This window comes from Leopardus geoffroyi, chromosome C3 (genome assembly GCF_018350155.1).
Source record: "Leopardus geoffroyi isolate Oge1 chromosome C3, O.geoffroyi_Oge1_pat1.0, whole genome shotgun sequence".
Lineage (NCBI taxonomy): Eukaryota > Metazoa > Chordata > Mammalia > Carnivora > Felidae > Leopardus > Leopardus geoffroyi.
The window spans coordinates 14375482-14390416 of NC_059338.1; the positions used below are offsets into that span (position 1 = coordinate 14375482).

General features: G+C 36.1%; 1 protein-coding gene across 3 annotated transcripts in view; it reads left to right on the forward strand.

Moving 5' to 3' along the window:
* GPATCH2 (G-patch domain containing 2) overlaps positions 1–14935 on the forward strand; it is a 179183-nt gene that overhangs the window by 42322 nt on the left and 121926 nt on the right. The gene's annotated exons all lie outside the window — the stretch shown is intronic.

Here is a 14935-nt window from a genome sequence, read left to right on the forward strand (position 1 = left end):
ATGAATGGTGATACTAAGAATAAAGAACTATACAGAAGGTATTACTGAGTTAAAGATTTACTAGCTATTTCATTTTATTTTTTATTCTTAGTTTGTTTTAAGGGGTTAAAAATTGGGATTTTTCTGAGAATGTCACGTATTGGGTGATGTCATATGGTTCGGTTAAGTTTTAATAGGTTAACTGCTTCATTAAAAAAAAAAAAAAAAACCTTTAGGCTTTTAGGTCATCCTAATGGTCATAATAATAATGTTTGAAAACGCAATCATATTTAAAAAAAAAAAATCCCTCCCATTGAAGTAGCTTCCCAGTAGGTAGATCAGTACGTTTGGTTATTTTCTTAGGCAGTCATTGGACTGAGTACTGTTCGGTATTTATACCCAAATTCTGATATATATATCAGAACTAAGTGACTGCTCTCAATTGTCCTTTGCAATGGAGTCGTTAGCTGTGCTGCTGAAAAGACTCTTAAGCAGAGACTGTAACTCTTTTCTTCATTGACTTATATTTTCCATCTTCTTCAAATTCCTTTATGACTCCTATCATCCTTGGGGCACCTGGGTGGCTCCGTCGGTTGAGCATCTGACTTCAGCTCGGGTCATGACGTCACAGTTCGTGAGTTCGAGCCCTGCATCAAGCTCTCTGCTGTCAGTACAGAGCCTGCTTCATGTCTTCTGTCCCCGTCTGCCTCTCCCCGCCCTCAAAAATAAACATTAAAAAATAGATAACTAGCAACAATCACTCTTTTACCCTTACAGTCATCTCCATCAGGTTATTATGATGGTATTTTGATTTGATACTCCATTATTTGTTCTTGTCTCTTCTAAGGCATGTTTGAACCTTTAATTGAAGATTTAGTTTATAAGTAATACTTATTTTGATGATATTTTAAATAAAAATCATCGAGTTGAAGAACAAAAAGATGCTAAGATTTACTACGTAGTGGGTACTTTGCTAAGATAGAATAACGAATACCACACATCTCAAATCTTAAGGAATATACAGTTATTAGGATGTATAAACTAATACCCAGCTAAGAAAAGTTGTAAGTGCCACAACAGAACTATAGACCAGTTGCATGTTTGAGAATAGAATAATGAGAATGATCACTCCTACTAAGGGGTATGAAAAAGAGTTTTTGAGCTGTACCTTTGACTAACTAGGTCTTTCCACAAACACTAGGAAGGGTAGTATTTTATAGTAGAAAGACCAGGCAATTTGGAATTAGAAGGGACTCCATTTGAGTTGCCAATGTTTACACAGTCTTGGGCAAAATTACTTTGATCTCTTATCTCCCCCCATCTTTTAATTACTTTCTCTCATATGCCCTCACTTTTCTTTATAGCACTCACCATAATCTGAAATTGTCTTTTTTTTTTTTTTTTTTTTCTTATCTGGTGTCTCCAATAACTAGAATGTAAGCTTCCGGGGGTCAAGGACTCTTGTTTCCTTTGTCCTAGAAACAAGAGAAGAGTGCTTGACATATTGTAGGAATTCAGTACATTAGTGGGAATATAGAATGAATAAACATGGATTCTTGTGAAGATCAACATAGATTTGTTTGTAGGTATTACTTTTGTGAACAAACAGAGGTCATCCACTTCTAACTTTAGTTCTTGAATTCAGCGTAACTGAAGATAAAGAGTTGTAAAAATGCATGGCTAGTTTAACAACTATCGAGTACTCTGGTGTGTTAAATTTAAGGTACATGGATAATGTCAAACTTCAGACAATATAATACAGAGACCTTAGAACACTAATTTTGATCATCCTTCAAACTTAAACCTCTTACTTTCCCATCTTTTAGTTTTATTACCTATGAATTAGACATTAGTATTAATACACAGTGTTTATTTAGATTTACAAGATTTACCAGATTTTTTCTTACTATTTCATCTAACATTTCATATTATCCTTACAGGATACTCACTTTTCTTTGAATATGTTCTTAGAAGGTATTTTAGTGAAGTTCTAAAACTGATAAACTTGTTCTTTTTAATCTGAAACCAGATTCATTTCACCCTTGTTTGTAAAAGAATAGTTTTTCTGCATATGTAATTCTGGGTTAAAAGGTTTTCTCAACCGTTGGAGGATATTCAGTTACTGTCTTCCAGCATTCATTGTTGCTTTTGAGAAATCTGTTTTCAGATTAGTGACAGATAATGTAGTTTTCCCCCTGCTTCTGGCTGATTTGTTTTTGTTTTTGGTACTCTTTAGTTTCACAACATGATGTATAGATGTGAATTTTTTACCCTGTTTTTTTTTTTTTTTTGTTGTTGTTGTTGTTGTTGTTGTTGTTTTTGCCTTTAGTTTGGTAATTGATGTCTTTAGCAGCTCTTAAAAAAAATTCAGCCTTATCTAAATATTGTTCATTATCAGTCTTCTATCTTTCTAGAATTCCAGATAGATGGATATTGCACTTTCTCATTTTATTCGCAGTGTCTCTTAACCCTTTTCTCCTGGTTTCCATTCCATTGTCTTTCTGTGGCTCATTGTAGGTAATTTCTTCAGCCTTGTCCTTCAGTTAACTAGCTCTCTTTTTATGTGTCCCTAATCTGCTGTTTAATTCATCTGTTAAAGGGGAGTAATCTAATACTTGCAATAATTATGAGATGCTAGTAGTCTTTAGTTTACCCATGTTTTACTACATTTTACCCAAAAGAAGTTTATGGATTCAAGAAATTCTAATTTTTAAAGCCTTTATAACATGCTCAGCCATATTTGATATCCCTAAGAAGGAATGGCATAGTTTTATTTCTGTTGTAGTATAAATTCTGCAATGTCAGGTGCTCCTATTAATTGCAGTGAAGTATATTTTATACTCAAGTGGTAGTTGAGAGTAAGGCACTGATAAGTACCCGGGTCAGTTACTTAAATAAGTTATGTGTTTGCTGACCTGCTGACTAGTTATGCTGTGATTTGCTTACAGACCTGCCACCTTCTTCTGATCTTCGAGAACACAGGCCTTAATCCATTGTCTTTAGCTTCACAATATCTTGATAGGAAGCATTTATTTTTGAGCTTTACAACATTTTTTTAAACCAACTTTAATACTAAGTACCGTGCCTTTTTAAAAGTAAAACTGTGCTGTGCCTTTACTGCTCTTCATTTTTGGGGGTTTATTGCCTGGATATTTATCTCCTCTTATAGCTTCTCATAGATGTTACTCATTGAGAAAATGTAAACAGAGTTACATCCAGAGAATGCTCTTAGGGGAAGTGGGTCTTTACATTTACTGTCATGCATTTTGACATGTTGATGTTACAATGGCTTTAAGAAACTTTTTCTGAAAACGTTTTATAAAAATACTTTGTACAGAAGGTAAAATACTATAGAATTACAAGTTGATATTTGCAATCATTGGTGTAGTATCGAGCATTGTACCAGTAACTCTCAACTTTGTCTTTTCTGTGGCAGTCAAAGAAAAAAAAAAGCAGCGGGTAAATGGGACAGGAAATGGGTGACAAAGAGGAAGAGGAATGGAGAAAGAAAGAAGTAGGGGAAAATGAACAGTGGCCAACGCAAGTAATTATGCCCGTTTGCGTTTCTGTTTTATATTTACCTCACATGCCCTCGACTCATTGCTTCCTGATTCCCGCAGCCATCTTTTGACAGAAGTGAAGATGACCAAAGAATGTAGCAAAGGAACTTTGACCTTACACTGAAAAACTGTGATGCTTTTAACAGTGAAAACTGTTCCTCTGCGAAGCATTCCAGAGTGAGACGCCAGTGTGGGCGCATACACCCAGCCACGAGAGGCACACTCTCCCACACAGCCCTGAGAGAGGTGAGCAGAGCCGGAAGCTCTCAGAGGCTCTGCCCTCCTCTCACTAGTGGCATCAGATATGGGAAGAAGTCAGCCTGAGACAGATTTCCTGTTTTAACCCTGCAGCTAGTTAACTGCAAGAACTTGTGGGAGTCCTTCAGCTTTAGTTTCTACTCTTGCCTGTGTTTTACACAAGTCACTCATTGTTGAGGGTCTTTTAGATGTTAATATTTCTTTCTAGTTTGCTTATCTGTAGAACGAAAGTTTTGAAATTAGGGGCTTCTAAGATGCTCTTTAAACTTTTTAACCTGAAGACCAACAAAGACAAGTAAAGGCAAGGACCAGAGAAATAAACCCTGAGGGTACAAATCCTTTCCAGCAAGCCTGAAGCAGGGCTTCTTAAATTTAGCCTCCAGACAAATCTTGGAAGATGGTGGGGGTGGTTCTTGTTAAAAATGTAAATTCTGGTTCTTGGGTGGGGCTCGCGATTTTGCATTTCTAACAAATTCCTGGATAATGCTGCTGGCCTGAGGACCACTCTTAAATAGCAAAGCTTGAGAGTAGAGGCAGAAAAAGACTTCAGAGAGGAAGAATGGTGAGAGTTCAAGGACAGATTGTTGAAGGCAAAGTTATACACTAATTATAAAGAGAAATTATAGGCAGAATGGGAGATTTCTGCTGTGATTTTGTATAATTGGGAAAAGTTGGCTATGATCACATACGCTTAGTAAATATATGCGCTTCCTACCCCTTTTTTATTTGATACAGACTTTTTTTAGAAGTATAACATTTCCCTATTAACTTTCAAATTTGTAAGTTGAAAGGTTAATTTACTAGTAGTGATCAGAGTTATGATTATTAGTTTTCCATCTTCTTGTAATACCTAATAGGCAGTATGTGGAAGATAGGGGAGTGGGGATATTCCTGGTTTATTTAAATGCAAGATCGTTTAGATTGATGTTGTGATTTGCCACATTAAACTTGTGCACAAAAGTTTATTTAAGGAGATAGAGAAAGTTAAACTATATTCTTGTGCTTGTCTGTGGAAGTCTTGCTTTCTTATGTAATATAGTCCTAAGTGAAACATGGTAATTTCTGGTTTTGTACCCTGAAAAATGCACGTATATGTAGTAGTAAAATTACTTGAGCAAGAATGATAATGATATATGTCGTATTTAAAATCTATTGTGTATCATACTTTTAGCACATCTTAATTTAACCGACACATCTAGCTGACGGCTACCATATTGGATAGCACAGTTAAAGCTTTTGACTGCATAGAAAACCATTGAGATTAGGAGGTTCCTTCATTTCTTTGATTTTTCTCATTTTATTTGGAAAGATTGCAATAACTTGCTAGTTGGACATAAAAATAGGACATTTTATAAACAGCAGATAGGTGGTGCCCTGGTTGCAGACTTTGATGGATACTCAATGAAATTCAGCTTCTCTGGGTTCTTATAAATATATTTCAGTAAATTTTGTAAAGACTGCCTTATATATGCCACAAAAACTAGAAATTTTAATGGTAAAAATTTAGTGTTCGGCATTCACCTTTGGATGTTGGTTAGCCCCAATTCCATGTCTCAACATTCAAACTCTTGATGATTTTTATGTGCTAAGTGCATAGATTTACTGCTGCAGTCTGAACATTTTTAAATTAAAATATATCTTTCATTCTGAATGTATTGATTTACACATCTCTGTGTCAATATTAAGTCAAGCGAATTTTCCAATAAGTTGAAAAGATCTGGCAGGGCAAGTTAAATTTATTAGATTTGCTAGAGGTTTTTTCTTGTCTGTGTTCAGGCATTTCTCTGCTTTTTTTATTCTTGATTATAATTTTGTTTTTAAAATAGTACTCAAATTTTAATAACACTCTCGTGCCTGTTCGTACTTTTTGTAATTCTTTTTTTTCTCATGAATGATTGCCACGGGAAGCCACTGACATCCCTTACTGCAATCTTGGCATTCTTTGCTAATGTTTTTTAAAACAGCCTATTTCTAGTTTTCTTAGATTATTGAAAAATATATTGTTTGAATTTAGCTGAATCACAAAACTAAGTCCTATTCCTTTATATACTTTTCTGTAAAATATAAGTTTAGGAAAATTTATACCTTTTAAAACCTCAGACTATGAAGCAGAGTTACCTCAGTTCATTGGAAACAAGAAACGTTTCATGAGAATTTAAAAATTTAAGGGCATAATCCACCATAATTTCTAAGTGTGCATATGAATAAAGTATTTACTTTTTGATATTATAAGCAAAAAGTTTGTTTACATATTTTAACTAATCCAAAATGTCAGTTATCATATACTTCGAATGCATGGATCACTCACTGACATTAAAAAGACAGATGTCTTCATTAGATTATAATTTACTTAAATATTTTAGGCTGGCGTAAATATTCTCATATCTATTATATTCCATCTAAAGTTCACTTTAAAAAACAAAGGCTCTAATGAATATACTTAATATCAAAATATGTGAATTGTATGAGAAGGGGAAGGTGACAGCATTATTTAGTCAGCAAAACGTGGTGTGTAAGATCATAGTGGGTAAAAACATTGATGGAGGAAGAAACTGGTGCAAAATGGTACCAGAATTTAGTGAACCAGTCAAGCTGTGGAGGAAAGGTTTAAAACACCAGAACTGTTTTTGTGTGTCATGATGGTATTATTTGCAGTTTAGACTGGTGACCCTCCCAGCATTAAATCAAATCTACTGAATGCTTTGTAATTTTTTTTTTTTTGTTTCCTTAGACAGAGTGGGGGTTGGAGTATAAAGTAAAACCAGGTTTTATACAATACCTTGGCATTGAAAACTGATACTTTTATGGGTTCCTTGACTTTGACCACTTAGCACGTCAGGAATTCCAAATGACCATGTAACAAAGCCAGATTTTATCTGTAGACCAAGTAACTGACTGATTTCAATAGAAATGCAGCACTAATGTGTTAGGAGAAGAAAAGCTAACAATAATGGCGAACTATGCTAAGCACATTCATTTACTTCTCACGATAACCCTACAGGTATTCTAGCTCATTCTTACCGATTGGGAAATTAAGACATAGGTTAAGTAATTTCCTCAAGGTCCCAGAGCTATAGCACATGGCAGAGCCTGGACTTGAAACTAGGTCTTTCTAAAGTCAAGGGATCATAGATCATGCTCTTAAATATCACACTACACTGCCTCCTCAGTGCAATAGAATATTGTGTTGTTACACTCACTAGAGTTGTATCATCCCTACTTCTTAAGAAACGATGCAGTTTCCAGAATGCAGTTAGGAAATTTTCGGCTTTGAAATATTGACACATTTTTTTTGAAAACCTTTTATTTCATCTTTCCAGGGGTCCTTTATTTATCTATAGGTGCAGATTGTTATGAAATCTTTTCAGTTGAATATATACTTGTCTAAAATAGGACCTTATGTGAAAATATTTTGTATTATCCAGTTAGCAAATATTTTCCACATTTCTATTTTAGAATTGTAAAATACTTTGTGCAGCAAAAACAAAAGAGTGCAAAGGACCAAAACTCTGATCACCACTCCTTGCGATATATTCAGTCATCTGCTTAATCCTCATCCCCTTCGCATTGTCAATACCCATCTAATTCCACTTTAACAACAGTAATTGGCTGATGGAGTAGAAGATATAGATTTGTTTTCTTGATGACTCCTTGACTTTTTTTCCTCTGGTAATACTAATAGAATTCCAAATCCGTACTGGTGTGATCATGTCATGAGTAGGTCAACAGTCATGTCAAGGTCCTATTGGAAACCTCATAGCCAACATCTTAATTTAGACTTAGCTATCTTTTTCACTTGTATGTGCAATTGTAAGCAATTTTTTTCAAGTCTCCACTCTCCATTATAACAGAATTCATTTAGTTCAAAGGGGGCTAGCCCTGCATGTGAATTATGTGGCTGGCTACAATTGAGTAAATAGAATATATAAACATCTGGGAACCTCATTTGCCTGGGCATATACATGTGTTTCTTTTTTCAAGTTACATAGGTTGAACAAAAATCGGAAAACTCTTACCCTTTTTTTTTTTTTTTTTGTAAAGAAGCATTTTGTATTATATAAATAGTGGTAATGAAGCATGAATGATTTAAGTTCTAGAAAAGCATATTTTCACTTTAAATAGATTATTGAATTATTACCAGCCGGTTTGTCATCACTGTTCCAATTTTATTTCGTTACATGTGACTGGCATGACAGTATTCATAATAAGAAAATGCATTTTTAAATTACTAAGCTACTTTAATTTGGGGGGACGGGAGGTTTGTAATCCAAGCTAAAGCATTCCAAATATGATGTATTATGTAAAATATGTATCTGTGTACCTGTGCGTGTATATAGTCATCTGTGTATAAAAAGCCTTATATATATTTCCATTTTCTTTGCTCATAGCATTGATTAATAAGCATTCCTATAATTGTGCTATTTTCTGTATATAAAAAGACCCACTGTACTGTGTTTTGAATAGTAATAAATGATAATAATCTGAAGCTTATTAGGTTTGGATTTTTAAAAATTGGAATTTAAAAAAAAGCATGAACTAAAATAGGAACGTTGCGTTAAAAGATAGAAGCTATCAGCTTTTAAGACAGAAATGGATTTCTGTAGGGACTTAAAGTGAAGACAATCTGACTGTTCAAAAATTCTTTAAAATGTTCCATTTTATAATTAGTTCAAGTAGTATTTCATTGCAGTCTGGAGCACATCTGTATACTGATGTTTGTTTGGTTTGTTTGTTTGTTTGTTTGTTTGTTTTCCTTCCAGCATAGAGATTGTACACATTCAGGAGCAAGGCTTTATTATCAATCATACTAATAGGTTTCTGGTACTTCCATTTATTTGTTTGGAAGTCCAAAGCAATCAAATTGGAAGCACATAAAGAATCAGTAACAGTTTTCTCATGTCATGACGCATTGATCTTTTATATCAGTTGTAATTTAAATCTGAACCACCCGGAATTTTGACCAATAAATCCAAATTTTATTTTGGTTAAGTAGCTTACCTCGTTATTCTTGCTGCCATTTGATTATTTTTTAAAACAAAGTTGATATAAACCCAGGTGATTGGTTTTCTTTTAAGGCAGTGATTGAATATGCTCATTTTTGACAGGACTTTAAAGATAGACTCATGGTTATATCATGTAATTAAGATAACAAACAGTTAAAACCTTTTCCAGAGCTGGGATCAAACAAACAAACAAAAAACCCCAGCACTTTGTCATGGAAAGAACAATAGACCCTGGTCAGATCTGAGGTCTAATCCCAGTTTTGCAAAAATCTAATACTATGACTTTGGACAGTGCATTTAACCCTTTTATATCTTTGTTTCCTCATTTGTAAGAATCAGGAAGCTACAGTCTTTTTAATTTTTATTTATTTTAACCTGCAAATGTTATGACACTAAATGCAAAAGTCAACCTAGGCCCAAATCAGTCCTCAGAACTAGGGGGGGGGGGGCGTGGGGAAAGTATCAAACTCCCAAACCTGTATGTGGATTTATCAAGAATTAAAGGGGGAAATATGTTCTTTTATATTTCAGGTAGGAGTATATACGAGTGAATTTTATACCCTCCTTGTCACTGAATTTGATCTTAAATTTGGCTTTTCTTTGTAGTTTTCTAGATAAGCAGGCTCTTTGAGCCAAAAAGACCCAGACTCAAATCCTGGTTGGACTTGTCACTCATTCACTGAGTGATTTTGGATAGTTTACTTACCCTTTCTGCAGCTCAGTTTCTGCTTTTGCAAATGGGAAGAGTAATGCTTACCTGTAAAGGTTTATGGGAGTAGAGAGGTTGAATGACTGTAACCTTTGCAAAGTACCTGGCCCCAAGAGTGGCCCCTCCTAGGTGCTCAGAAATGTCCAGTTTTCCTCTTCTCTTGTTTTAGGTCTATGATTACTCCATTATCATTTTGTCTCACTTTGATAAATTACAAGGCAGCTATCCACAAGCAGATAAACCATCCAGAACCTAATTGCAGTCACTGAGTGTCATTCTACATCGCAGGCATCAGTAGAAAGGCATTTCCAGGACCTAGGCCTGTCTTGGAGCTCTGGGGGATTCCCGGTCAAATCTGTGGGCTCGAGGCTCTCCCTGAGGCACATGTGGGTTTCCTGGCACCTATCTCAACTCCCACGGCAGCTGCTAGGGCACTGTCTGGGATGGGGTTTGAACAAATGGGAACCACTGAGAAAATAAGACCATTGTAACTCGGATATATAAAAATGCACACCTTGTGTCAACTACACTTCAGAAGACTTTTTCTTGGCCACTGTATTTCTCATATTTGTCCATTTTCTCAGCATGTGAGAAACCCTGTAATCTAAAAAATAATATTTAAATGTTACATACTTCTAAAAATAATCAGTATTTGTCTTCATATCCAAGCAGTGGTTCTTATCCTATATCTATGTCAAGACTGCACATTTCTTTTTAAAAGTCATCTCTTCAAGTATCATTTTTGCAAAAAGCAAATTATTCTCATGTTCTCTGCAAAATAATTAAGTAAACATATTTAGCTAAGTCGTTAATTGAGCTTTACCTATAACTTGTTCTGTGAGCGTTTTAGAATCAGGCCGTTAACATTATTTGAACGTATTTCTGTAATATAATTAACAGGCAAGATAGGTTGATTCTGAAAAGGACATCTACAGTTTTGACACTGAGAATTAATTATAAGAGAGAAGACAGATTTGTGCTCTGGCCAGAATTAACTAGCAGTTCAAAACATAAGCAGTCACCTTGGGCTCTTATAACAAAAAATGACACTCCTTTTCATAATACCTAGCTTGTAAAGTTTGTTTAGACAACTCATCTGCTTGTCAGCTCTGTCTTTTCCTGTGTAATTAAATTTAGAAAATAGTACTTGATTTTCTTCGACCACTCCAAAGTTCATGTTTGTTGAATTAAAAAAAAAAGAAAATCACATTTCATGTGTGTTTGTGTTTAAATGGTTCAGATACTTATCAGAGGTCATTCATTCTAGGAAGAAGGGGATGACATTCAACTTAACATCTCTTCCCAATTTTAAAGAATATCTCTTTAATTAAAGACCTGAAAACTGTATTAGTTGTTTGCAAGGAATGGCTTACATAAGATGCTGGCACTGTATTTTGCTGATTTTTTTTTTCCTAGTGACCACAATTATTTTAATGCTTTTAATGCAACTTTTCTCATTTTACAACAACAAAGACCCTCTTCAAATATCTTACATTGGTTAATCCAAGAAACACTGTGATAGTGGGGTTAATTTTGAGTGCACAAAGAGCTATTGGAGGGTACAGAGAGGGCATCTGTTGGATAAGCTTTCAATATGATTGGAATGATAACGGATCTGCCACTTGTGCAAAAGACAAGTAATCTTTTACAGTATTTGACTTTAAAAAGTGTCATTTTATTTGTTTAAAAAGCATATTTTAGTTGAGTGGGTTATGAACGTGTCAAACTGCCTTTCTTCTTGAACTTCTAATGTTTGGGATCTCAGGATATCTGGATTTTGTTTTAATATATTTCTAGCAGGTACAAAATCACCTTTGAAATTTATTTTTATGAAGATGCTGTAACATTCCATTGGCCAGGATTTTTTTTTTTTACTTTTCACTGTTACCCTTTCAATCCCCAAGAAAAGTAGCTTTTCTCTCCTATCTGGATGGCCATGTCTGTACCCACTAGTTCAGGAAGCCATGTACAGGTCTCAGCAACTGGCCTTGTCTCACACCAATGAAATCAGAACTTCTTGGGGTGGAACTGAGACATTAATATTTTAAAAAAGCATTGGATGATTTTAACATGTAGCCTGAATGAGAAAACTGTAGAAGAGAGAATCAGAAAGACCTATGATTGAGTGCTGGTCCTTGATTTATTTGCTTTGAAACTGTGGGCAAATATTAAGATTGTTTTTTGTTTTTTTTTCCCCCTGGAGTAGTGGTGCACGTGCTGGGATTGTAGAACGCGTGGTGTATATTCTAGGTGCCCATGAAGTCTGGAAACACAAATAATGTATTTTTGAAGATTGAAGTTGTTCTTGATAACACTGTATGTATTTATTTGCCAGACTTTGTAGAAACCGTGCTCCAGGCCTCTGTTTCTTTCACCTGTAAGATAGGTATAAAGATCTTAAGCAAGGGGCGCCTGGGTGGTTCAGTCGGTTGAGCATCCGACTTCGGCTCAGGTCATGATCTCATGGTTCATGGGTTCAAGCCCTGCATCGGGCTCTGTGCTGACTGCTCAGAGCCTGGGACCTGTGCCTCCCTCTCTCTGTCTCTGCCCCTGCCCCTCTCGTGCTCTGTCTCTCGAAAATAAATAAACATTAAAAAAAATTTTTTTTTTAAAGATATTAAGCAAGTGAAAGGAATTAAGAGTTGCTGTGTGATGGTCCCACAAATATTTGGACAGTTTTATATCTTATCCTTTTCCTACTAGCTCATCTCATTTCTTTCCAGTTATTTTTCACATTTTTCCAAACCCACCCAACCCTTTGGATTGTTCACTTATAAATGTGCTTGTTTGCTAACGTCTTTCAAATATGGTACCCAGAAATAAAATACCAGTGGATTCATTGGATATTTTTCTTCTTTTGCTCTGAGAACAGAAATTACTTTAAAACAGTGTAAGAATGTTTCATTTGGGGGTAGAGGTGGAGAAGAGATTTGTCACATCACATTTAGGCTAACATTTCATTGAGCACATCTCTGATTTTGCAACTAAAACCCCTAATTTATACAAACTTCTGTCAAAGTACAAGACTTCCATTTTCTTTAAAGTGTGTGTGTGTGTGTGTGTGTGTGTGTGTGTGTGTGTGTGTGTTAGATAAATGCATAACTTAATGTCTCTATTTTCTTCTTTTTAGTTAAAGGCTGAATTTCATTAAGTTTGAGAAGTATACTTTCTTTTTTTTTCATTCCAATACTTTGGTAATAATGTTGATTAAACTTAAGAAGCCAAGAATGCCTGTCATTGGAAACTTCTTTGCAGATTATTCTAATCTGTTAATCCATTTTCTTTTTGTAAATCTGCTTACCTCTCTATATTTCCATCTAACTGAACTCTTGACCAGCCATAGTTGACTCTCAGTGTTGCAAATCACACTATTAAAGACTTTTTTGGGGTCTTAAAGACCTGGGTGCCTTAGTTGGTTGAACATCTGACTCTTGATTTCAGCTCAGGTCACGATCTTGTGGTTCATGAGTTTGAGCCCCATGTGAGGCTCTGTGCTGGTAGCATGGAGCCTGCTTGGGATGCTCTCTCTCCCCCTCTATCTCTGTCTTCCCTTGTCCCACTCACATGCACAGACACCCGTGCTCTCTATCTCAAAATAAGTAAATAAATAAACAAACAAACATTAAGAAAAGAAAAAAAAAAGACTTTTTAGATACCCTGTTGAAGTTCTAATACACTGTATTCCTGCCATCTTCCTTTCATGATAGTATCCTTGCCTATAAATCAAACGCCATTCCCTTAGCAGAATGCATTCTTCATGAACCTGTGCTAGCTCCTAGTGATTATTGTCTCCTCTTCGAAGTGTTCATAAATGCCTGTTTAATACTTTGACACAGAATTTGGCCTTCACTTATCATCACTGTGTTGGTTATTCGTTTGCAGATCCTCTCACATTTTACTGACATAAAGAAAATGCAACTCCAGGATTATATTTGAAATACAGTAGAGCGTTTGCATGAACCTGAGATTTGAATTCCTTTAAAAACAATAAATGTTCTCTCTTCTCTGTCTCAGGCTAGAATATCTGTAGGATTCAGAGTAGAAGCAGCATTTGAGCCAGGGAAGGTGACAGCAAGGAACAATAACATCCCTTTCAAGTACCTGTTCTGAGTTGTATTTGTTATCTCATTTATTGTTCATAATATAAATATTGTTACCTGTTCATTTACTGATGAGAATGAGGCCTTCTTATTTTTCAGAGTACTTGGGCCCTTTTGGTCCTCTTGGCATTGTGAAGAGTTCATGCTGGTGTTTTATGCTCATCCTTGGTTTCACCCCAGATAGTGTACATAAATCTTTTAAAGTCTAGGCTCATGTGATCTCATATCTTCATAAAACTTGTGCCCCCCCCCCCCCGCTCTGAAATGATTCATCGTTTTTTATTTGGAACCCTGATTACAGTAATGTGTCCTATTTTCAGATATGGTTTCTTCAAGCATTTTTATCTGAATCAAACCAGTTACTTAAACTAATTGGAAATGTGTGCTCCAAAACCTCTGACTAGTCACGAATAAAATTTTGACTAGTGCTCTTCCTGTAATTTTTTTTTCCTTAAAACGGGAAAAGAGCTGTGGTGTCTTTTTAATTATTCGTACTGTAAGTCTTGGTGTCACCCTTGGTTCACGTCTTCCTCCCCTACTCTTAGTCCATTAGCCAATCTAACTTGGCTCTGTCTTCAGATACCTTCAGCATCAGGCCCCCTTGGATCACCTTCGGTCTCACCTCCTTGTTGTAACATCGCTTCATCTCTGCTCTGGTACAGAAGCCGCTGTCCGTTACCTTTGCTCTCCTAGAGTCTGTTCTCAAACAGCAGCTAGTGACCCATTTAGTGTTGGCTCCATCAGTTCGTTCCTGTACTCAATACCTGCTTCCTCTGTCACTCGAGCAAAAGCAGACATCCTACGGTCGCTCACAGGACAGGACCCTACATCCCCTTCCCCCCACCCCAATCTCCGACCTCTTACTGCTGGTCTCTCTGCTCACTCCTTTCCAGCAACACTAGCTTCCTGGCGTGTGTGTGTGTTCCCAACCTAGAGCTGTTCCTCTGCCCCTGATGTTCTACCATGGGGTCCACACCCGGCTCACTTGCTCACCTGTTGGCGGCACCTCTATCTGACTTCCCCGCTCTACTTCTCCCGTAGTACTTATCTGAACCATCATCAGTCTTTGTTGATTGTGTGTCTCCTCTACCTGGAATATAAGCTTCATGAGAGCGAAGGCTCTCGTTTGTTGTGTTCACAGCTATGTGCCCGAGGCACATACGTGTGCCTGACCTACATCAGCTGCTCAGTCAAGGTTTGAATGAACGAATGAAAGCAGGCACACGGTACGTGCCATCTTAAATCATGCTAAACTTTAACGTAACGTATGTCTGTGTCAAGAACGAGAGGTTTTAATGGTTGCATAATATTCTGTCATGTCGTTGT